General features: G+C 34.1%; 1 protein-coding gene across 3 annotated transcripts in view; it reads right to left on the bottom strand.

The window, feature by feature from the left end:
* ATRNL1 (attractin like 1) overlaps nt 1-26284 on the bottom strand; it is a 779330-nt gene that overhangs the window by 440363 nt on the left and 312683 nt on the right. The gene's annotated exons all lie outside the window — the stretch shown is intronic.

Genomic DNA, 26284 nt, shown 5'->3' with positions numbered 1-26284 from the left:
TACTTAAAACAAAGTGTGCAAGTGACAATGGCTCCAAAGTCTCTAATAAGAAGCTTTTCAGGGGATTCCTGGGTGGCTCAGCGGTTTAGCACCTGCCTTTGGTCCTGGGCATGATCCTGGAGACCCAGGATTGAGTCCCATGTTGGGTTCCCTGCATGGAGCCTGCTTCTCCCTCTGCCTGTGTCTCTGCCTCTCATGAATAAATAAAATGTTTTAAAAAAGAAGCTTTTCACATAATTACCATTTTGCTGTTGTCATTATGAGAACATTTACTATTCTCATAGCAACTTTCAGTACGTAACAGTACATTGTTAACTATAATCACCATGATGTACATTAGATTCCTGGAACTTACTCATCTTACAACTTAGTTTATACCCTTTGGCAAACATGCCTTCATTTCCACCACCCCTCCTCAGCCCATGGCAACCACCATTCTACTCTATGAGTTCAATATTTTTAGATTTCACATATAAACAAGATCATACAATATTTGTATTTCTCTGACGCATTTCACTTAGCCTAATGCCATCAAGGTCCTTCCACGTGTAGCAAATGGCCAAAATTCCTTCTTTCTCATGGCTGGATTCCGTTGTATATATAGGTATACCACATTTTCTTCATCCATTCATCTGTTGATGGATACTATGCTGTTTCCATGTTTTGGCTACTGTAAATGATGCAGCAATGAATATAACAGTGTAGCTATCTCTTCAGAGATGCATCCAGAAAAGAAATTGCTGAATCATATGGTAGTTCTATTTTAAATTTTTGAGGAACATCTATACTGTTATATATGGTAGCTATATTAATTTACATTCCCATCAACAATGCATCCTTGCTAGCATTTGTTCTCTCATCTTCTTTGATAACAGCCATCCTAACAGCTGTGAGTTAACATCTCATTATGGTTTTGATTTGCATTTCCCTAATGATAAGTGGCACTGAGTACCTTTCATATACCTGTTGGTTACTTGTTAGTCCTCTTTGGAAAATTATCCATTCAGTTCCTCTGAACTGGTGGTTTGGGGTTTTTACAGAGTTGTAGGAGTTCTTGAAATACCTTGGATATTAACCCTTTATCAGGTACATGATTTGTAAATATGTTCTCTCAATTTGTAGGTTTGCCAGTTTATCTTGTTGATGGTTCCTTTTGCAATACCAAAGCTTTTTGTTTGATTTGCAGGGGCCCTGGCTGCCAGCTAAGGGACTCAGTTTTGAATAAATGTTTCAGATGTGAAAGTTGCTATGAGAGTAACGTTCTCACTTAACAACAATGATAAAATGGTTAACTATCTGAGGTGAAGAATATGTTAACTAACTTTATTTTGGTAAATATTTTTCAATATATTCAGGTATCAAAACATATTGTACACCTTAAATTTACAGTTTATATCTCAATAATGTTGAGGAGAACGCTGAAAAGAAAAACAAAACAATCCAATTCTCTTTCTGTTTGCAAACAAGGTACAGCTAGCTACCTCCAGAATAACATCAGTTGTTCTGTCCACCATTGTTTCTAAAGTACTAATGGAAGGGAGTGAGAGCCAGAAAAGAGGACATAAAATGATTTTGCCAAAAAAGAATGTCCCATGTGACAAGCTGAAATATAAGTCTAAGTTATCTCATTTCCTAATCATACGAGAACATTTAAAACTAAATAATTTTCACTGTTTTTATCATTTAAATTCAACCCCTCAAAAAGGAAGTTTTCATAAATCAAATATATCAATTACTACATTCTAATAACTAAGTGGTATAAAAATTTCATCTATTTAAAACCTTAAAAGTAAAACCTTATAGTGTAATTATAAGATTATTGAATCTTGAGGTATTAGAGATAGCCAGAAAGTCATATATATCTTTTCTAAAATATTATGACTATAATAAAGCCTTTGCTCAGTTTTGGAAGTGGAATGCTCTATTAAGCCTGGCAAATCATTTTTTTGGACAACTCTTTTCATCAGAAATTTTGTCTTAAACTGAATTTTATTTCTCCATAACATCTGACTGATTTCCATAGAAATTCTATTCCATGTAAAAGTTACAATTCATAACATCTTCTTCATCTATAGTTCCATCTATAGTTCACCTTTTCTGGATATATCCCAGTTTATTAGTGTCCCTATTCCATGAGGCAACCAGAACTGGCTATCTTCTATATGCTTATAGTACAGTAAAATCAAGCAAGATTTTGTGAATAGATCATAGAGTATATCTTTGGACAAGTTAGTTTTTGAAATGCCTGTTATATATTCAAGTGGGCAGATCAAGAAAGTAGCTGGATACGGACATACAGTGTTTCTAAAAACACTAGATGTTTCTAAAAAAGGTCTGGGCTTGTATAAATTTAGAAATAATAGTTTTCTAGGGACCTGAAGATTTCCATCTTAGAAATTTTCAACATCCTTGCAACATCAAAAGTATGCAGTACTTTTCAGAATAGTCAATAGCTCTAGGCCCAAAAATTTGCCTAAGAATTTCAAATTATATTAAAGAGTATATATTAAAAATATAAGAGAAATTAGCAGTAATGTGAAAGGAGAATGAGAAAACTCCAGTTAGGCTGAGCAATTCATAAAGTATATAATAAATGTCAAATCACTATGTCGTACACCTAAAACTAATATGATACTGAGTGTCAACTATACTTCAATTATAAATGACTAAGTAAATAAATAACATTTAGAAATAAAATATATGAAATAAAATGTAGAATAGATATATGAATAGAACAAATTAGCATCCTGGAAGACCAGATGGAGGAGGAAGAGGGAGAGAAAAACTAGAAAATTTAAAAGAAAACCTAGAGATATGGGAGAGAGAAATAGAAATGTGATCTGATGTTAGTATTAATATTCTTAACATTATTAAGAATCTCAAAAAAAATAAATAAAATAAATAAATAAAGAATCTCAGAATGGTAAAGAAAATGGACTGGAATAAAGTATTTTAAAGCACAATCAAGATAGTGCTCAGGTCATGAGCTCAGGGTCCTGGGATCAACTCCTGTGTCAGACTCCATGATCAGTGATCAGTGGAGAGTTGGCTTGAGGATTCTCTCTCTTCCTGTCTCTCTGCTCCTCCCCCTACTGTCTCTCTCAAAAATAATCTTTAAAAAATAAAAAGTAGCTCATGAAGTTTAACATATGTGTAGAACAAAAATACGTGACAACAATAATGCAAAGAGCAATGAGATAAACAGAACTACTGTAGTCTAAGTAGCAATATCAGTGAAGATTGTAAAAACTTGGAAATAGGCAAAAGTGATTATTCTCGGACACCTGGGTGGCTCAGTGGTGGAATGTCTGTCTGCCTTTGGCTTGGGGTGTGATCCTGGGGTCCTGCCCACATCGAGCCCCTTGCAAAGAGCCTGCTTCTCCCTCTCCTGTGTCTCTGTCTCTCTCTGTGCATCTCTCCTGAATAAATAAATAAAATCTTAAAAAAAAAAGAGTGATTACTGTCTAACTTATCAGTATTATGCTAGGTGTTGTATAGTAGACTCCTCAAGGGAGTTAACTCCTTGAGTTAACCCTCAAGGGGTTAGCTAATTCTCTAGAGTTTATAACTTTGATTGATTTGCTATTATTTGGAATAATGTATAGTTTTTAAAGACAGCAGAAAAAGGAAATTCTAAAGTTCAGGAACAAGAGGGGGAAGCCACCATTTTTTCTAGTCAAGGAGTCTAGAAGTCAATCTTCTAATCATGAAAATTTCTATCATTTTCATATTTAAGGGAAGGTATATAAAGGGTGTGGACATTAGGCAATGGGAATCTTGTGGACCATCTTACAATTCTGACTAATACACTATCTTAGAGTAGTTTCACTACTCAAAAAGATAATACATGTTATACAAAATGTATAGTAAGTGTTTAATGTTAGCTATAATTAATATTATTTAACTGAAAAACTCTTGTTTGTCATTAAAAGCAGACAAACTTTCTGACGTGAGCTGAAACCAAGAGTCGGTCACTTAACCAACTAAGCCACTCAGGCACCTTGAGCTACTTTTTATAGAGTCAATATTTACTTAAGTTTCCTTATTCAGTTATTCTTCACTATCATCTTTATATGTTTATATCTGAGATTATTTTTCTTTCGCTTAAGGTCCTCTACTTCTTTGGTGCCAATATATTGTCCCTTCAAATATTGACTGAAAATGTCTTTATTGACCATGAAGTGGAAGATATTTTTGTTGTTTATACCCGGCAGATATTTTACTTTGGCACATTAAGAGGTAGCTCATTTTCTCCTGGGTAATGATTTCTGTTGAGAATTCACCTGTCAGCACTGGGACAAATAGGCTGGTCTGACCATGAACTTCTCACAGAGATGGGAGGGGGGCAAGTAGAAACATGCAAGCTCTCTTAAGTTTTAGGCGTAAAACTCACATACCTTACTTCAGTCTCTTAATTAACAAAAGCAGGACAATTGTCCAAACCCAAAGCCAAAGATGAGAAATATACTCTACAACTTTAATACAAGAAACTGTAAAATCACACAAAATAAAAAAAAGGCGTAATTACCAAAAAGGTGAAGAATCTTGGACAATAATGCGATCTATCACAACTATATTCTAATATTTCTCTTCCTCTGGTCTAATCTGTGAAACCCATATATGGAGAAACTAATTCTGATGATTTTAATTTTATTTCAAATTCTTTTTTCCATTTGATTCTTATTATTAAAAATTATATTTCTTTTAAAAAGTTATCATTTTTGTTAACCCTTTTCCTGAAGATATTAAGTACAGATATTTTTAAACTAATAAAATCTTCTTTACCATTGGGATCTTTTTCTGTAGTCTTTTCTTTTTCCTTTTGGATTTGATCTCTTATTCCCATTTCTTCTAATAATTGGGAACTTTTGATCCTTTACTTGATATTGTGTATCAAAAATAGCAGATACAGTGGATCCTAGTTTCTTCCATGAAGATTCTTCTACTTTTCAGAAAAATAAAAAAGGACTGATCACTCTGATCAAATCAGGGAATGAAATAATTTGAGGCTATCTGCTGTGATCTTATTTATAGGATACAGCATTTAAGGAGACACAATTAAAAGCTTAGAGCATCTGCCAATGACTCTTCTCCTTGGCAGGAAGAATATTGGATTTGTGAGCCAATTTTCATCTCCCTAGCACTATGCTGCTATTTGAGCATTGCCCATAACTTCTCAGAATTTACATTGTAGTGAATGATAGAATCTTCATATCAGGTAAATGCATTTGTAACTGAGACCTTTCTCTGGCTATGGAACTATGTTCAGCTCATATATACACATGGCAAAAAGGTATAGCAAATTGTGGTGTAAAATACCATTAACTCTTATTCATAGAAAAGTGAACCAAAATCCTAATAGATGTTTACATTTGTTTCAGTTTGCCCTTTTTGAAATATCAACTCCTTGACCATTTATAGATAATGGCTTTTACCACTTCATGCAGGATAATTTTTAATTGAAAATTTTATCGACATAATTATATATTCACATGCTTTTGTAAGAAGTGATATAAAGAAAACCCTTCCACTTAAAACTCACATACCTTACTTTATCCAGTTTACCCTAAAAATAGTATTTTGCATAACTATGGTATAACACTCCAGAGATTAACATTTATCTTACCCATATTTCCCTAATTATACTGTACGTATTTATGTGTGTATTAAGTTCCACACAATTATATCTCATGTGTAGGTTCATCCAGCACCAGTGAAAATACTGAATAGCTCCAACACTAACAAGGATTCCTGGTGATGCCATGTAAAATCCATATCTACCTCTCTCCCATCTCTGCTTCACCTTACCCACCATGGTTCCTACTCCTAGGCATCATTAACTTGTTCTCCAGTTCTAAAATTACATCATTTAGAAATATTAACTAAATGGTATCATACAATATGTTGCTCACTGAGACCAGCTTTTTTTCACTCAGTATAATTTCTAAAAGATTCACCCAAAATATTACATGAGTCAATAGTTTGTTACTTTTTATTGCTGAGAATTATTACATGGTATGTAAGTACCACTGTTTGCTTGACTATTCCACTGCTAAAAGAGGATTGCAGTCTTTGGCTATCACAAATAAAGGTGCTGTGAACATTTGTGAACAGGTGTGTAAACACAAGTTTTCACTTTTGTGGGATAAACGGCCAAGAGTACAACAGCCAAGAGTACAATAGTATGATAATTTTATATGTAGTTTTATAAGAAACTAATGTATTATCTTCCTGAGTAGTTCTACCATCTTATAATGCTGTAAGAAATGTATGAGTGATCTAGTTTCTCCATATCCTTGAGTGTTTTTAGTACATCACCATTTTTTATTTCACTCATCTGATTAAGTGTAGTGATATTTAATTGTGGTTTTAATTGTCATTTCCCTGACAGTCAATGATTTTGAACTCCTCTTAATATGTTCATTTAGCAATTTTATATGATTTGCTTCAAAGTCTTGGCCAATTTTCTAATCAGTATATTTGGTTTCTGAGTATTGAGAGTTCTTCATATATTCTACATACTAGTCTTTTCTTGGAAATATGACTAATAAAATACAAGCTATACACTTGTATTTGTATAGCTTGTATTTTAATTCAATATGGGCCCTTGAAAGGCAAGTTTATAATACTGATGAACTCCAATTAATCAAATCTTCCTTTAATAAATCAGGCCTTTGGTGCCAAGTCTAAAAACTCTTTGCTCAGCCCTACATTCTGAAGATTTTTCTCTCTTTTTCTTTTCTAGAATTTTTATAGCTTTAAATTTACATTTTAGTATATGATTCATTTAGAGTTGATATTTGTACAAGGTATAAAGTTTAGGTTCTGGTTCATTTTTGGCCTATATATGTGTCCAATTGTTCCAGTACCATTTGCTGAGAAAACTATCCTTTTCATTGAGATACTCTTGCCCCTTTGTAAAAAATCAGTCAAATATATTGTTGTGGATCTATTTCTAGATTCTTTATTCCATTCTACTGAACTATATGTCTGTTCATCCACCAATCCTATACTGTCTCGATTGCTGCACTTATGTAGTAAGACAATATAAGAAAGAGTAATTCTTATAATTCGTATCTTTGTCAAATTGTATTAGCTATTCTATGGTTTGTTCCTTTCCATATAAATTTTAGAATAAGTTTGCCAATATCTACAAAATAATTTCCTGGGATATTGATAGGAATTGCATTACACCTATAGAACAGTTTGGAAAGAACTGGTGTAGTTATTATGAGGAGTCTTCCAATCCATAAATACAGTATGTCTCTCCATTTGTTTAGATCTTCCTAGATATCTTTCATCATCGTTTTATAATTTTCAGAACCTGTATATGTTTTATTAAATGTATATATAATTTCATGCAGATCTTATACATGTTTCATTAAATGTATATTTAATTTCATTTTCTTTCATTTTCTTTAGAGCAACTATAAATACTATTGTGATTTTCATTTCAATTTCCACATGTTCATTGACAATGTATAGACATATACTCTTAAAAAGTTCTCTTTATCAAGTTGAAAAAATTCCCCTCTATTCCTAACTTGCTAATATTTCTTTTTTTTTCTTTTTTCAGGTTCTTTTCATTCAGGGCAACATATTACAAAATAGGCTAGCTAGTTCATCAGAGAGAACAAGAGAAAAAGAGGTAATGAAAGCCTACCTAGGGTTGATGAGAAATAACAACTAGCCCTAAAACTACTCAGGCTTAAATTTAATTGGATCAGAAATGTGGAACAATTAATGCTCTTGGACACTGTTGAACACAACACATCAATCAGTGGCAAATCAGTGGCAAATTAGTGCAGACTCACAGCTAATTGTGAGTCCAAATGTATATTTGCTACATACCAAATGTAGCAGAGAGCTTAGTAGGGAGGTCAGGGAGTAAGACACTCAAAGAGAACAATGTAAAAGCCATGGTGACTGCACCCATGCCAAGGCAATACCTTTGGAGAATAAGGTCACAGGCTTCCCACTGCAGAACAGACTTCATTAAAATAGTCCAGCCAAGTCAAATAAACAAGCAAACAACAAAGGAAAATAGTAACCAAAGCTGACATAATAAATATCCTAAAATATATAGTTTTTAACAAAAACAACAATAAAATACAAAACATGCAAGGAAACAGAAAAGTGTAACCCATCCACAGAATAAAAAACAAGTGACAAAATCTGTGAGAGGGCTCAGATATTGGATTTAACAAAAATGTCGAAGAAGCTATTACAAATATATTCAAATAGCTAAAGGAAAACTGCTGAAAGGAGTAAATAAAAAAAGATGCAATAACAATTTTTCATGAAATAAAGACTATAATCAATATAAATTATTTTTAAAAGCATCAAATGGAAATTCAGAAGTTAAACGTAAAGTAATTGAAATGAAAATTTCACTACCAAAGCTCAACAGTAGATTTGCCCTTAAAAAAAAAAAAAAAAAAAGTTAACAAACATAGTTCAAGAAATACTATGCAGTCCTAGGTACAAAGAGAAAAAAAATGAAGGAAAATGAACAGAACCTCACAAAAATGTGGAATATTATTAAGTATGCCAACACAAGTATGATAAGATTACAAGAAGAGAGAAAGTAGCAGGGAAAAAAGAATTGAGGAATAATTGCCGAAACTTCCCTAATTTGATTAAATACATTAATCTATATATCCAAGAAGTTCAATAAACTCCATATGGGATAAACACAAGGGGAAACTAAACAAGAAATATAGTAAAGTTTTGAAAGACAAAGACAAAAATCTTGAAACCAGCAAGAGAAAAATGAGTTAGAATATGCAAGGGATCTCAATGAGATTAATATCTGACTTCATATCCAAAACAATGGAGGCCAGAAGGCAGTGGGATGTCATGTTCAGAATACTTAAAGAAAAATATTGTCAACCAAGAATCTTATATCTAGTCAACTATTTTTTTTACAAAGGCAAAATAGACATTCCCAGATACATGAAAACTTAAATAATGTGTTGCTATCAGACTCACCTTACAAGAAATACCAAAATAATTTCTTCAAGCTGAAAGAAATTGACCCCAGATGGTAATTCAAATGATAGACAAAAAGTACCAGTAAAGATAATTGTGTAAGTAGGAATATATAAAATAAAGCATAGATGAATATTTCTTCTTTTTTCTCTTAAATGATTTGAAAAACAATTGTATAAAACTATGTATATAACAATAATGTTAGGCTTATAATATATAGAAATGTAATTTATTTCACAATAAAGGCAAATAGAAAATGTATATTGGAGTAAAAAAAATTAGATCATAACTCGAATCCACAAAAACAAATGAAGAGAACCAGAATGACAAATAGGAAGGTTTTTATAAGAGACTCTATAAACATACATTTCTTTTCCTTTCATTTCTCAGCTTTTTAACAAACATAAAGTTATATAAAGCTAATTATAACAGTATATTGGATTTGTAACATATATAGATTATATAATATATTTAATAATTACAGCACAAAAGGAGGGAATATAGAATAGAGCTAACAGTAAAATTTCTATACCTCACTGGAATTTAGTTTAAATCTGCAGTAGATTCTGGTAAGTTAACATATAAATGGTAAGCCCTAAAGCAACCACTTGAAAATAAAAAACTTACTGAAAAACAGTTAAGTGAATTAAAATGCTGCACTAGAAAATATTGACTTAATCCAAAAGAAAGCAGTAAAGGAGAAACAGAGGAACAAAAATGATAGGAGACATACAAGAAACAGTAAATGAAATGGTAGACATAAATTCAACTATATCAGAACCTTAAATATCAGTGGACTAAAAATCCAATTGAAAGGCAGAGATTGTGACATTGGATTTACAAAACAAAAATAAAAACAAACCCAGACTCCAACTACCTGCTATCCACATGAGACACAATCTAGATTGAAAAATACAAGTTGAAAAAATAATAAGAAGAAAAAAGATATATCATGTAAAAAGCAATCACAAGGAAGCTGAATGGATATGCTAAATAATACACAAACAACAAAGAAATAATATCCTGTTATATGGCTTACTAATAAGAAAAACTTCTGTGTGGAAAAAATATTCCAAGAATTACTTTATATACCATACAATGCATTCCAAATCACTGCAATACACCTCTTTTGACAGTGGTCACCATTATAACCAAATACTATTATATGAAATACAGAAGAACAGATGTTCCCCAAATTTCGATTTGATAAGAGACTTTCATAATGGTATTCCCAAAATCAGAATAAAGGTGATAGTGTACCAGAAACTTCATAATCTTCAACATTCTAGTTTAAATGAAAGGACTGCTGAAGAATCCTTTGTTAAATATTTAATAAAAATAGGCTACAGTAAGTGTAATGGCTTCGATTAGTATTTAGCAAATATGTACTCCCTATTCCTTTGAGTGGAATATATTTTCCCACCTGTGTATGTTGGGTGTGACCAGCTAACTTGCTTTGGCCAATGTAGTATATGGATGGAGACTTAAATGTTTTTGCACTGGGATGCCTGGATGGCTCAGCGGCTGAGCATCTGCCTTCAGCTCAGGGTGTGTTTATGGAGTCCCAGGATCAAGTCCCACACCGGGCTTTCCTCCAAGAGTCTGCTTTTCCATCTGCCTATGTCTCTGCTTCTCTGTGTCTCTCATGAATAAATAAATAAAATTTAAATATATATATATATAAATGTTTTTGGGGGGATCCCTGGGTGGCGCAGTGGTTTGGCGCCTGCCTTTGCCCAGGGCGCGATCCTGGAGACCCGGGATCGAATCCCACGTCGGGCTCCCGGTGCATGGAGCCTGCTTCTCTCTCTGCCTCTCTCTCTCTCTCTGTGTGTGATTATCATAAATAAATAAATAATTAAAAAATATTTTAAAAATGTTTTTGCACTGTTTGTCTTCTCTTTTACGATCCACTATTAAACCATTTCCTAGATACCCACTACCTCTTCATCTGGGTGCAGAATGAACATACATACCCAAACCTGAACTAATCCTGGCTGGCCTGCAGCTTGAATCAGAGCCATCCAATGGATCTAAACCTAAATCAGATGAACTGCAGTATACCTGCAGACTCAGAAGCATAAGAATAAATGAATAGTACAAGCTCAGAAAGAAAAGTAAAAACTAAGTGAAAAGGAGAAGAGTACAAAAAAAGAGCATATATTAGAGCCCAGAGGAGAGAAAAAACTTAATACTTTCAAGCACTGAAGAAGTGCAGTATTACTAAATCGTGGAGCTCAGAGGAAAATGTGATAAGAAATGTGGCTAACCACATGGACAGGACTATATTTTGTAGCACCATATAAGCCATTTTAAGAATTTTGAGCTTGATCATGGGGTTATGAGATGTATTTGAAGGTTTTAAGAAATTGGTGTAAACGGATTCAATTTGAATATTAGAAATATAATACTGTTTACAATGTGAAGAAATGATTGAAGGAAAGCAATACTTAGGACAAGAGAAACAGTCAGGTGCTATTACAGTAGCCTGAGAAGGATGTTGATCTAAACTAGTTTGGCAGTAGGTGCTTGAAAAAAAAAATGGATTAATCAGACACTTAAAAAAATGGAATACTTGACAATGCAATTAGTTGAATGTGAGTTATGTGCCTGTTCACTGAAGAATAGACAGAAGCCAACAGTCAAAACCCAAATCTGTGGTAAAAGCAAAAGGTGTGTGTGTCTGAGACATGCAGCAATGGATGAGAAGATGTATGAGATATACTGGAACGTATACCCAATGCCTGGTAATATTGATTTATAAATAATCTGCATATAAGTGACCACTGAAGCCACAGAGTAAATGAAACCAAAACAGGAAGTTTGTTATCTAAGGACAGAATAAATAAATGTAGACCCAAGAAACATAGGAATCCAAGTGATAACAAAAGGAAATACTTTTATTTAGTAAATAAAACTTGATTAGAATGTTGGAAAGAAAAGTAGGAGAACGTGGTGGCACAGAAATCAAGAGAAGAAGTGTTTTAAAAACAGGACCTAATAATGCTGTTAATAGGCAAATTAAAACTGAAGGAAGAAACTGAGAAGTTAGTGTCTGTAAATTATCTATGACTTATGCCTTAGTAGCTCCAAAGGAGCAATATAGGTAGAAATCAGATTGTGATAGGAGTGAGAAATAAATTGTAAATCATAAATTGACAATGTGAATAGCAATTATATATTTCCTCCTAATACATAGTAGAGTGCCTCACCATCCTAGGCATACAATTAACATTTATTGACTTGAATAAAGTAAAGAAAAAGAGACTATTATTTTTTCTTTTTAAAAATTTTTCATTTAAATTCCAGTTAATATTATAGTGCAATATTGATTCAGGTATAGAATTTAATGATTCAAGATTTCCAGGGATCCCTGGGTGGCGCAGCGGTTTAGCGCCTGCCTTTGGCCCAGGGCGCGATCCTGGAGACCCGGGATCGAATCCCACGTCAGACTCCCAGTGCATGGAGCCTGCTTCTCCCTCTTCCTGTGTCTCTGCCTCTCTCTCTCTCTCTCTCTCTCTCTCTCTGTGACTATCATAAATAAATAAAAATTTAAAAAAATTAAAAAAAAAAAAGATTTCCAAACAATACCTGGTGCTTATCACAAAAAGTGTCCTCCTTAACTTCATCCCCTATTTCATCCATCCCCCCCACTCCACCTTCCTCTCTGGTAACCATCAGTTTGTTCCATATAGTTGAGAGTCCATTTCTTGGTTTTTCTCTTTTGAAAACTAGACATTTTAACTCAGATACACTCCTAGAAAAAAATTTCCCCTTTTTGCATGGGCATTTTAAAATGCTTTTGATTATTTATACATATCTAACAAACTGTGTGCACAATAATAGGAAATTTCTTAAGTAGGAACATCCTCTTTAGGGATATGTCAATATCGATCTTGAGGACGATCGTCTTATTATTTTGGCTGTCAATTCAGAATACACAAAATTCCTTTTTTAAACGTCAAATTTTAAAGAATAAACACAACTTAAATTTAATTTTCAGAAAATTCTCTCTAGTCCAACCCTTCAGCCACGTGATTGTCAGAATTTTCTTTCTAAAATGCATATTTCAAGGGCACTTGGGTGGCTCAGTTGGTTAACCATCCGACTTGGTTTCAGGGTTTCAGCTCAGGTCATGAGGTCAAGGTGGTGACATCAAGCCCCACATGGGGCTCTACACTTAGTGTAGAGTCTGCTTGAGGTTCTCTCTCTCTTTCCTTCTCTCTCTCTCTAATAAATAAATCTTTTAAAAGAATACAATTTTTTCAAATGCACATTTATTAACTCTGTAAATACTTCACATTTTGTTCCAAGAAAATGTTCTGGCCACATTTCCTCTCTATTTTCAGCCACACTTGTATAATCCCACATGAACACCCTATGCTTCACTATCATACAACCTGTTTTCTCACCATTAAAAATCAGTTTCCTCCCTGATAAAAATCATTTATTCATAACTTTGAAAACCTATTCTTCATGTCCAGAATTCCCTTTCATGTAACATGTCCCTTTTCTAACCTCTTAGTCATCCTTCAAGATCTTACTCTAGTATAACTTTTTCCAAGAACCTTTCCCGCTTTAGTATCACCTCTGTTACTATCACAGAGATAGACATATAATCTAGAACTTTCCAAGTCATAAATACCCTTCCCATCCATATCAGTGACAGCAAATGGCTCAGAGCATTTTATGACCTAAACAAAACCAAAATATGCCCCTGAGCCTCTGTATAAAGACACTAAGAGAGTCTTTTCCTTTTTCTCTCTTGGACTGCTAAGTTTGGATGCTATTAAATGCAACTAAAATAAAATACAATACCGTCATACAATACATTGTGAAACTAAGTCAATTCAGTAATTATTTATATAGCACAGTATAAAGAATGTAAAGGGATGGAGTTTTATATAGTATCAAGCCATCTGCAAATAGTTAAAGTTTTACTTCTTCTTTGCCAATTTGGATGCCTTTTATTTTTTGTTGTTCTTGTCTGATTGCTGTGGCTAGGACTTACAGTACTATGTTGAATAAAAATGATGAAAGTGAACATTCTTGTCTTGTTCTTGAACTTAGGAGGAAAGCTCTCAGTTTTTCCCCATTAAGAATGATGTTAGCTGTGGGTTTTTTTTACATGGCCTTTATTAAGTTGAGGTATATTCCCTCTAAACCTACTTTGTTGAGAGTTTTTACATGAATGGAAGTTAAAGGGATGCAATTTTAGGGAAGGGGTCAGAGGAGGTGTAATTGGGTTCTTGAAGTACCCAAAGGCATTTCTTCTGGATGCCTGTGTTTTCTAAGCCTATCTAATTTAAAGTTGGATTTATTTACAACAAAGAATGCTTACTAATATATTTTGTGAGCTACATGAAGGTAGAGACTATTTTGTATTCTGATTTATATACTAGCAAAATTTCTTGCATATGACTTTAACTTATTAACTGCTTGAAAGTGTAGCCAGAATTTTATAAAAATATTCAATATCTGCCATTTCTGTAAGAAGTACTACTTTATATTAGTCTTTGACAAAATAGAGAAGATACTAAGTAAGCAACAATCATTAATATTTCTTTTTATTTTTTTCATTATTTGTAGAAATGTACAAAGTTCTATTATCATGATAGTAAGTTTCATCCTATTAATAACAAGATTAGACCCAACTTGGATGAAGCTAAAGGAAGCATTTTTCTACTTTCCTGTATATCAGTAAAAACCTCTCCTTATTCAAATAATACCTTTTAAATTAATCCGTTCAATCTATTCAAATATATATGGAAATACTACAACTGAAAGTGCTCAAAAGAATTGTGGTGGAAAAACATAGGTACCACATAAAATTATGAAAAAATACCTTTTAAATTAATCCGTTCAATCTATTCAAATATATATGGAAAAACATAGGTACCACATAAAATTATGAAAAAATACCTTTTAAATTAATCCGTTCAATCTATTCAAATATATATGGAAATACTACAACTGAAAGTGCTCAAAAGAATTGTGGTGGAAAAACATAGGTACCACATAAAATTATGAAAAAATACCATTGATATTGGGCAGCCCCGGTGGCTCAGCGGTTTAGCTCCGCCTAAGGCCCAGGGTGTGATCCTGGAGACCCAAGATTGAGTCCCACATCGGGCTTCCTGCATGGAGCCTGCTTCTCCCTCTGCCTGTGTCTCTGCCTCTCTCTTCGCTCTCTCTGAATGAATGAATAAATAAATCTTTAAAGAAAAAAAAATACCATTGATATTAATTCACACAAAATCTACGTGAAATGGTTGGCTTACCAAAAGGGCATATGATAAAAAGGAATTTTGTTATGCAAACAAAAAATAATTAAATATTAAATTCTTCATACATCTTTTATGCTATAGCATGTAAGAATACAAAGAATTAAATTACAAAAAGAAAGGCTAAAGAAAGGCACTTTCTTTCAACTATATTTACAATGTTCTCTCCCTGTGTAGCAACTCTACTGAAACAAATATTAAAATAAATTAAGTAAAAGTGATAAAAGTTAAATGTTAACTTATCTCAAAAACAGTATGTTTGCTTGTTAGAAATATCATGGAAAAAAATTTTGTGAAAAGAAAACAGTGATTTTTTTTGGATGTTTCTTAATATCTCATGGTCAGATGGAAATTTTTCAATAGGAATTAGGTTTTTTGAATTTTTTTATTTCAATCACTTTTCAAAATAACTGCTTCCATAGAGTGTAGTCTGCAAATATTTATGAACAATTTTATCTATGGACTGTTAATTTTCTAAAAACTTGCAGTTTAGAATCTACAATAGTATATGCTTATGAAATCTAAAATACATAGACATGTCTACAATCTGACTACCATTTACCCACAAATTACTCGAAAGCTTAAATCTAAGCTACTAAATAAAACATATTACTAATAAAAACATAAAACCACATACATAATAACTATATATGTGGTTTCCTCATTTAGTGAACAAACCTATGGCTAGGTTTATCATTTATTTATTATTTATTCAATTTACTATTTAGATTCAAAATCTAATGATTTTGTAGGATATCTTCTTCCTCCCAGATTTAAAATCTAATGATTTTGTAGGATATCTTCTTCCTCCCAAAGTAGAGGAAATGAATTTATCATCCTGTCAAAATAATGAGTAAGACAGATAAAATATATGAAATGGCTGTTTTCAGAAACTGGGCATCAAGCAATGTAGGACAAATGAGGGAGGCTTTAAAGATGGAGTGAGCATTTAAATGTCAGAAATTATTGTGATTTTTGAGGCTGTTATCTATCAAAAGGAGAGGGAAAACATATGTATCCCAGAAATTTTCTGGAGTTGAGGAGATGAAACTGACAATCTATAGAGGCCAAGGTGGCTAGACTTTATAGAACAGTATACTGAAGAGAGGACTTCCCAGATTGCTCAGAGATTTGCTGAGGGTCCCCTTGAGTCTTCAGGTAAATACTACCTACTGATAAAGAAACTATAAGGCTAGGGGAAAAGCCAATTGAAAGGAGCAGAGAAAAAATTATCAAAACTCACATAGAGTTGGAAATATTTCATGGTCCCAAGAGTCAGAGTAGAAAACTGTAAGTCATGCATCATAGTGTACAGCACCCAGAAGAACAGTAACTCAGTAATAAAAAGATTAACCCCAGACTAAATGCTGCTTTGTTAGTGCCTAACAAAAGACAAAAAGAAGTGTTGGAAAGATCAATTCTTTTTCAAGAAAATTAACTCTATCCCAGAACAAAGCAAAAACTTATTTATCAAAATTGTACCGAAAAAAATAAAATTCAAAATGTTTGTTATCTAATAAAAATATGACCCATAAGGAGCTGCAAAATAAAAGAAGAAAAAAGAAACTCAGAAAAAATACAAATGATAGAATCTGTAGACAATTTATAGGAGAGTTATAATAATTGTATTTCATATATTAAATAAGGCAGAAAATATAAATATTTTCTAAAAAAACTTATCAAAATTCTAGAGATAAAAAATATAATATCTGCGATAAAATAAACACTGGATAGGATTAATACCAAATTGGACACGAGGGGCGCCAGGGTAGTTCAGTGGTTGAGTGTCTGCCTTTGGCTCTGGTCATGATCATGGGGTCCTGGGATCAAGTTCTGCACTGGACTCCCCACAGGGATCCCACTTCTCCCTCTGCCTACGTCTCTGTCGTTCATGAATAAATAAGTAAAATCTTTTAAAAAAATAATAATAATAATAATAAATCAAATTGGACCCTATAGAAAAAAGATTAATGAATTTAAGGATACAGGAAAAGAAACTATCTAAAATGAAACACAAAAATAAAAATAAAGAGTGTATAAAAAATATAAACATAGCATTAGTGAGCCAAGGAACAATTTCAGCCAGTCTGATATATGTACAATTGCAATTCCTAAAGGAGAAGAAAGGAATGGGGGAAAATTTTTAGAAATAAATTTTCTAAATCTGGTAAAAACTATAATTTTATAAATGTATGAAGCTCAGTAAAACCCATGCACAAGAAACAGGAAAAAAACCAAACCTATGTACACCATAATCAAAAGTTGTGAAAAAATGAAAAATTTTAAACTGCAGAAAGAGGAAAAAGACCCATTACATACAAAGAATAAGGTTAAAAGCAGATTGCTCACTAGGAGCACTGCAAACCAAAAGACTGTGGAGAAACACCTTTAAAAAAAAGAAAGAAAAAAGCTACAATTTAGAATTCTTCAACCTCCTAGAAACTAAATTAAAGATGTTCTCAGAATACAGACTGATATACTTCATTGCCAGCAGATCTACACTAGAGTGTTAAATGCCTAAGTCCCTCATAAGGTAAGAAAATGATACTAGATAGAAATCTGAATCTACAAAAAGGACAAATGAAAGATGAATACTAAAAAGAGTAAATATGTAGGTAAATCGAAGATTGTGTATTACTTTTAATATATCTAAATACAATTGATTATATCAAAAATAGTAACAGTATAGTATTTTATAAGAAGCAGTAAAACATATTCAACAATAGCACAATGCCCAGAGGATGAAAATGAAAGTATATTGTCTTAAGCTTAATATATTTTAAAAAATGTGTGCTGTAATATTACTGAACGTAGACAATGAAAAGTTTAAGAGGAATATGATAAACTAAGTAAAACAATGTTTAAAATAACACAACAGGAATTGTATCTAATAAACCAACAGAGAGGATAAAATGAAATCATAAAAAATATCCAATAAAAAAGACAGAAAAGGAAGAAGGAATAAAGAGCAAAAATAAATAAATAAATAAACAAATAGATTTAAACCCAAAGATATAAATATATGTGTATCACATGTACATGGTTTAAGATTGGACAAACTACATGCTGCCTAAAAGAAACCCATTTTAAATATAAAAGGAAAAATAGATTAAAAGGATGAAAAATAATACAGCATTCTAGAGCTTTCTAGAGAGGGATCATATGGTGGAGTAATAGGGGAACCCTACCCTTGCCTCATGCCTAGAACACAACCAGATAAATATCAAATCATCTGAATACCCAAGAAATTGATCTGAGGGCTGAAAGAACACACTGCAAAAATATAGGGAGAAAGGAGGCCACGTTGTACAGGTAGGAGGTGCAGACATGATTGGGGGAAATAGTATGGGGGCTGCAGTGGAAGGGAGAGAGCGTTGATCACAGAGAGACGAGAAAGAGGAGGAGGGAGCAGCACACAGGATATTGTGTGGAAAAATACTTTTCCAAAACCACTGCCTGGAAAAATGAGAGGGGCTGATTATCATGAGTTTTTATAATCAGTAGACTCAAAGACTGAAGTTGTAGCAGTCCTTACTGTGGATGGTGTTGAGCCTAGGGGCTTGTAGTGGTGCCCCTGTGGAGAAAGAGGGCAGAGACCCAGGGGCAGACAACATTGTCCTGAGGATAGCCTGGGTTAGACTGGGAGAGTCAGTCCCCCTCCTTGGAGTATATTTGGGGGCGGGCCAGGGGGGGGGAGGGAGGTAGCACTGCCTCTCAGGAAACAAAAGAGAAAAAAAAAAAAAAAAAAAAAGGAAACAAAAGAGACAGAAAGCACCATTACCCTGGCCTGTTCATTAGCACAGGGTCAGAGACACGTGCTGAGGGCAGCTAACCATGTTGCAGCTTTTTGCTGATCTTTACTCTAAACTCCTAGCTCCTATACATTTGTCCAACTGTCCTTTTGAGACAAATCAGCATGGGTCCCAGCACAGTGAACTCTCTCCCAGAGAATCAGCATGCATCTGCACCATGCCAGGTCCCTAAGCTTTGGAGTTTTGAAAATCAGCTGGCATGCTTCAGATAAAACACAAGTGCATGGCACTGCCAGGTGAGCAGAGAGCTGGGACACAGACGGGGGAAGGCATGGATCTGAAGGACACCTAAGACACATGAGAGGAGACTGCTACTCTTCTGTGAAGGCTTCCTGGACAGGGCAAGCATGAACTCTCCTCTCTAGAGCTGAGGGAGAAGCCTGTCACCAACAGCACAGAGGGACTTCAGTGAGCAGCACAACATCCCCAGTGGAGGTTTTAGATGCTTATAGCAACCTGATCACTCTGCACTCTACAGGTAGCTCTGTACTCGGGCAAGCACACCTGAGAGCCAGAGTAGCAGACCCCTCCCCCAGAAGACCCACAAAAACTCCCACATGCACAAAATCTACTGACCAGAGAGTGCTACAAAGCTTCAGATCTAGATGAAACAGAATCAGGCTCCTTTTAACAAGCAGACCAGAGCACACCTAGTTAAAACTTGCCACACACTGGACAAGGTCCAAACACTCCCCACTGAAGGGAAGGAGAAACTGAAGAGGACTGATCTGAGAGAAAAAAAGCAGCCATAACACAGCAGCAGAGTACACACTGAATACACCATTAAGACTTCCTGAAGCACTAGGTCCTGGATATTACATGACCTCTTCTTAATAAAGCCATTATTCTCAGGACCAGGAAACATAACAGCCTTTCCTAACAACAAAAGAAGAAAGAGACCTAGACAAATGCCAAGATGGAAGAATTCATCACAAAAGAAAGAACAAAAAAAGGTCATGGTCAGAGATCTAACTGAACAGTTATAAGTGTAATGCCTGATTCAGAATTTAAAACAACAATCAGAATGATGCTAGCTGGGCTTGAGAAATGCCTGGAGGACACCAACAAGTCTCTTACCACAGAGATAAAAGATCTAAAGACTAGGCAAGCTTAAATTTAAAAATTTAACCGAGATTCAAAAACAACTGCACAAGAATGGAAGAAACAGAGGAACAGATAAGTGATATAGGAAACAAAAATGGAAAATAATGAAGCCGAAAAAAAGAAGGAAAGAAAAATACTGGATCATGAATGTAGACCTAGGGAACTCAGAGACTCCATAAAGTATAATAACATTCTTATCATAGGAATTGCAGAAGAAGAAAGGGAAAAGGGGGCAGAAGGTTTATTTTAGCAAATTATAGCTAAAAATATCCCTAATCTGGGGGGAAAAAACAGATGCAAATTCAGGAGACATAGACAATGCACATCAAATGCATCAAAAGCAGGCCAACATCAAGACATATCATAGTAAAATTTGCAAAATACAGATGAGAAAAAATTCCAAAAGCAGCAAGGAAAAAGAAATCCCTCACTTACAAGGAAAGACAAATTAAGTTAGCAACAGATCTATCCACAGAAACTTGGCAGGCCAGACAAAAATGGCATGATATATGCAATGTGCTGAATGGGGAAAAAATGCAACCAAGAATACTTTATCCAGCAAAGCTGTCATTCAGATTAGAAAAAAAAGGTAGAGTTTCCCAGACAAACAAAAATTGACAAAGTTCATGGTCACTAAACCAGCCCTGCAAGAAATATTAAAGGAGACTCTTTGGGAAAGAAAGACCAAAATCAAAAAAGATTAGAAAGAAACAGAAAATCTCCAGAAACAATGACTTAACAGGTAATATGATGGCACTAAATTCATATCTGTCAATAACCACTCTGAATGCTCCACTGACTAAATGTCCAATCCAAAGACATAGGATATCATAAGGAATAAAAAAAAAAAAGACACACCTATGTGCTGCCTGCAGTAAGAGACTCATCTTAAACCTGAAGACACCTGCAGAATGAAAGTGAGAGGATTGAGAACCATTTATCATGATAAAGGACATCAAAAGAAAGCCAAAGTAGCCACACTGATCTCAGACAAACTACATCTTAAAATAAACTGTAACAAAAAATAAGGGGTCTATCCAAGAAGAGAATCTAACAATTATAAATATTTATGCCCCCACTTGGGAGCACCCAAATATATGTCAACTAATAACAAACATTAAAAAACTCACTGGTCATAATACAATAATAGTAGGGAACTTTAATAGCCCATTTATAGCAATGGACATATCATTTAAGCAGAAAAACAACAAGGAAATAAGGGCTTTGAATGATGCACTAGACCAGATGGACTTAACAGATACATTCAGAGCATTTCATCCTAAAGTAGCAGAGTACATGTTCTTCTTGAGTACACATGGAAATTCTCCAGAATACATCATATACTAGGTCACAAATCAGGCCTTAACAAATAGAAGACTGAAATCATACCATGCATATTTTCTGACACGATGCTATGAAATTTGAAGTCAATCACAAGAAAAATTTGGAAAGACCACAAATACACAAATACATGGAGCTTAAAGAACATCCCATTAAACAATGAACTGGCTAACCAGGAAATTAAAGAAGAAATTTAAAAACATGCATGCAAACAAATAGAAATGAAAACATGACAGTCAAAAGCAGTCCTAACAGGGAAGGATATAGCAATACAAGCCAACCTTAAGAAGTAAGAAAAATCTCAAATACACAACCTAACCTTACACCTAAAGGAGCTAAAAAAGAAACAGAAAATGAAGCCTAAAGCCAAAAGAAGAAAGGAAATAATAAACATTAGATCAAAAATAAACAATAAAAAAACTAGAAACTAGAAACTAGTTCTTTGAAAGAATTACTAAAATTGATAAACCTTTGCCAGACATTTCAAAAAGAAATGAAAAGGGAAAGGGCCCAAATAAATAAAATCATGAATGAGAGAGGAAAGATCACAATCAACACCATAGAAATATAAAAAATTGTAAGAGAATATTATGAAAAATTATATGCCAGCAAATCAGGCAATCTGGAAGAGATGCATAAATTCCTAGAGAAATATAAACTACCAAAACTGAAGCAGGAAGAATAGAAAATTTGAACAGATAATCAGCAAGGAAATTGAATCAATAATCAAAAATCTCCCAACAAACAAAAGTCCAGAGCCAGATGGTTTCCCAAGGGGATTCTACCAAACATTTCAAAAAAGAGTTAATACCTATTCTTAAACTGCTCCAAAAATAGAAATGGAAAGAAAACTTCCAAATTCATTCTATGAAGTGACCACTACCTGCATTCCAAAAACAAAGACCCAACTAAAAAGGGGAATTATAGGCCAACATCTCTGATGAACATGGATGCAAAAATTCTCAACAAAATACTAGCAAAACAAATCCAACAGTACATTAAAAGAATCTTTCGCCACAATTAAGTAGGATTTATTCCTAGGCTGCAAGCATGGTTCAATGTCTATAAATAAATCAATGTGATACACATTAATAAAGAAAGGATAAAAACCATTTGATCCTCTCAATAGATGCAAAGAAAATACTTGGCAAAGTAGAGTGCCAATTCTTGATAAAAACCCTCCACAGAGTAGTGATAGATGGAACATATCTCAACATCATAGAGGACATATACAACAGACCCACAGCTAACATCCTCAATAGAGAACATCTGAGAGCTTTTGCTCTATATTCAGGAACAAGACAGGTTATTGTCCAGTCTCATCATTGTTACTTAACATAGTACTATAAGTCCTAGCCTCAGCAATAAGGCAACAAAGAAATAAAAGGCATCCAAATTGGCAAGGAAGAGGTCAAACTTTCACTATTTACAGTTGACATAATACTATATAGAGAAAACCTGAAAGACTCCACCAAAATATTGCTAAAACTGATACACAAATTCAGTAAAGTTGCAGGTTACAACATAAGCATGCAGAAATCTGTGGTTTTTCTATACACTAGTAAGAAGAAGAGAAATGAAGCAATCGATCTCATTTATCATTGCACCATAAAAACCGTAGGATACTTAGGGATAAACCTAACCAAAAAGATAAAAGATCTGTACTTTGAACACTATGGAACACTTATGAAAGATGTTGAAGATGACACAAAGGAATGGAAAAACCTTCCATGCTCATGCATTGGAAGAACAGATATTGTTAAAATGTCTATACCTCCCAAAGCAATCTACACATTTAATGCAATCCCTTCAAAATACCAACAGCATTTTTCACACAGCTACCACAAACAATCTTAAAATCTGTATGGAACCACAAAAGACTCCAAATAGCCAAAGCAATCTTGAAAAAGAAAAGCAAAGCTGGAAGCATCACGATTCCAGTCTTCAAGCTAGACCATAAAGCTGTAGTGATCGTGACAGTATGGTACTGGCACAAAAACAGACACTTAGATCAATGGAACAGAACAGAAAAATCCAGAAATGAACCCACAACTAAATGGTCAACTAGTCTTTGACAAAGCAGGAAAGAAAATCCGATGGAAAAAAGACAGTCTTCAACAAATGGTGCTGGGGAAACTGGACAGCACCATGCAGAAGAATGAAACTGGACCACCTTCTCACACCATACACAAAAATAAATTCAAAATGGATGAAAGACCTAAACGTGAAACAGAAACCCATCAAGATCCTAGAGGAGAACACCAGGCAGTAACCTCTTTTTGACATTGGCCATAGCAACTTCTTACTAGATACGTCTCTGGAGGCAAGGGAAACTAAAGCAAAAATAAACTAGTGGGACTTCATCAAGATAAAAAGCTTCTGCACAGCAAAGGAAACAACTAACAAAACTGAAAAGCAACCTACTGCATGGGAGAAGATATTTCCAAAGGACCTACCTGATAAAGGGTTAGTATCCAAAATCTATAAAGAACTTATCAAACTCAAAACTCAGAAACCCAACAATCCAGTTAAGAAATGGGCAGAAGACATGAATAGATATTTTTCCAAAGAAGACACATGAAAAGATGCTCCACATCACTCATCATCGGGGAAATACAAAACAAAACTACAATGAGATATCACCTCACACCTCTCAGAATGGCTACAATTAACGACACAGGAAACAACAGATGTTGGCCAGGATGAGGAGAAAGGAGAACCTTCTTACACTGTTGGGAGAATGCAAACTGGGGCAACCACTCTGGAAAATAGTCTGGATGCTTCTCCAAGAGTTAAAAATAGAACGACCCTATGCCCAGCCATTGCACTACTAGGTGTATATCCAAAGGATACAAAAATATTGATTCAAAAGGGCACATGCTTCCCAATGTTTATAGCAGCATTATCAACAATAGATAAAAAACAGAAAGAGCCCAAATGTCCATCAACTGGTAAATGGATAAAGAATATGTGGTATACTATATGCAGTGGAATATTACTAAGCCTTAAAAAAAATGAGATCTTGCCATTTGCAATGATGTGGATGGAACTAGAGTGGATTAGTCTAAGCAAAATATGCCAGAGAAAGACAAATACCATATGATTTTACTTATATGTGGAATTTAAGAAACAGATCGTCATTGGGAAAAGAAAAAAGCAAAATGAAGGAGGCAAACCATAAAGAGATTCTTAAATATAAAGAACAAACTGAGGATTGATAGAGGGGAACTGAGCAGGGTGATGGGCTAAATGGGTGATGGAGATTAAGGACAGCACCAGTTTTGGTGAGCAATGGGTGTTATACGTAAGTGATAAATCCTTAAATTCTACTTCTGAAACTAGTATACTATATATTGCTAAGTAGAATTTAAGTAAAAACTTGAAACATAAAAAAATTATATTGCATTCTGGCTATAATGAGTAGTAACCTGGAGTAACTATAATAATATCTGGAAAAATAAATTTAGAGCAAAGAATATTACCAGAAATACAGAAAGTGATTTACTAATGATAGAGTCATCAATTCATCAAGAAGACATAAAAATGCTAAACACTGTGCATCTAAGTAAGAGAGTTTTAAAATACATGAAGTAAAAATTGACAGAACTGCAGGAACAAATAAACTAATCCACAATTACAGTCTTGGATTTTGAACACTCATTTCTCAAATTGACAGAATATCAATAAAAACATTAGAAGACTTGACAAAACCATCAACCAACTTGACATAATTCACATTTGTAGAACACTCCACTCAATGACAACAATATGCACTTTTTTTTTCTTGCAAATGTCCAAGGAATAATTACCAAAATAGATCATATGATTTGGATGTTTATGCCTCTCCCCACAAATTTATATGTTGAAATTCTAACTCCTAAAGGCAATGGTGCTAAGGCAAACCTCTGGAAGATGAATAGGTCACAAGGGTGGATTCCTCATGAGATCCCACAGAGCTTACTCTCCTCCAGCACATTGTGAGAATACAGTGATAAGGTGCTATTTTATGAATGAGAAAGAGGATACCTGACTATGCTGGTGCCTTAATCTTGGATTTTCCAGACTCTAGAATGGTGACCAAAAAATTTGTTTTTTATAAGCTATCCAGTGTTACTTTGTTATGGCAGTCCAATGGACTAAGACACCAGATTTATTCATTTTGCATTGCTGTGGCATTAAATTACCATGAACTTAGTGGCTTAAATAACAATATACATTTACTATTATGGTTCTGTACATTAGAAATTTGACTTACTTATTTTTATATTTCTATTGTGGAAAGTCTGACATGTTTCAATGGACTAAAATCGAGGTACTGGCAGGGCTGTGTTTTTTTTTAGAGGCTCTAAAGAAGAATCTGTTTCCTCCACTTTTCCAGCTTCTAGATCCCTTTTCTCCTATATTCAAAACTAGCAAGATTGCTTCTAAGTATTCTTCAGTAGGAATATCTCTCTCTAATCCTAACTTCAGCCACCAAATGTTACTTTAAGGACTCAAGTGGTTAAGTTGAGTCTACCTAGTAATCTGGGATAAGCATCTTAATACCCTAATCTTAATCACACTTTGAGAACCACTGAACTAGATATAGAAGGCAATCAAGTTTCATAACCTGAAGGAAGGACAGGATCTACTGGCTGCATGAGTGAGTGACAGTTATCACTGCTGAGCCACAGGAAAAGGAAGTGTTAAAGTAGCAAGGGCATCCCTCTCAATGAGATTTTGCCCCCCAAAAAAGGAAAAAAAAGGAGAGAG

The sequence above is a fragment of the Canis lupus genome, chromosome 28 (genome assembly GCF_003254725.2).
Source record: "Canis lupus dingo isolate Sandy chromosome 28, ASM325472v2, whole genome shotgun sequence".
Taxonomy (NCBI): domain Eukaryota; kingdom Metazoa; phylum Chordata; class Mammalia; order Carnivora; family Canidae; genus Canis; species Canis lupus.
Note: the sequence above shows the minus strand (reverse complement) of the source record. Positions and strands in the feature narration are given on the sequence as shown.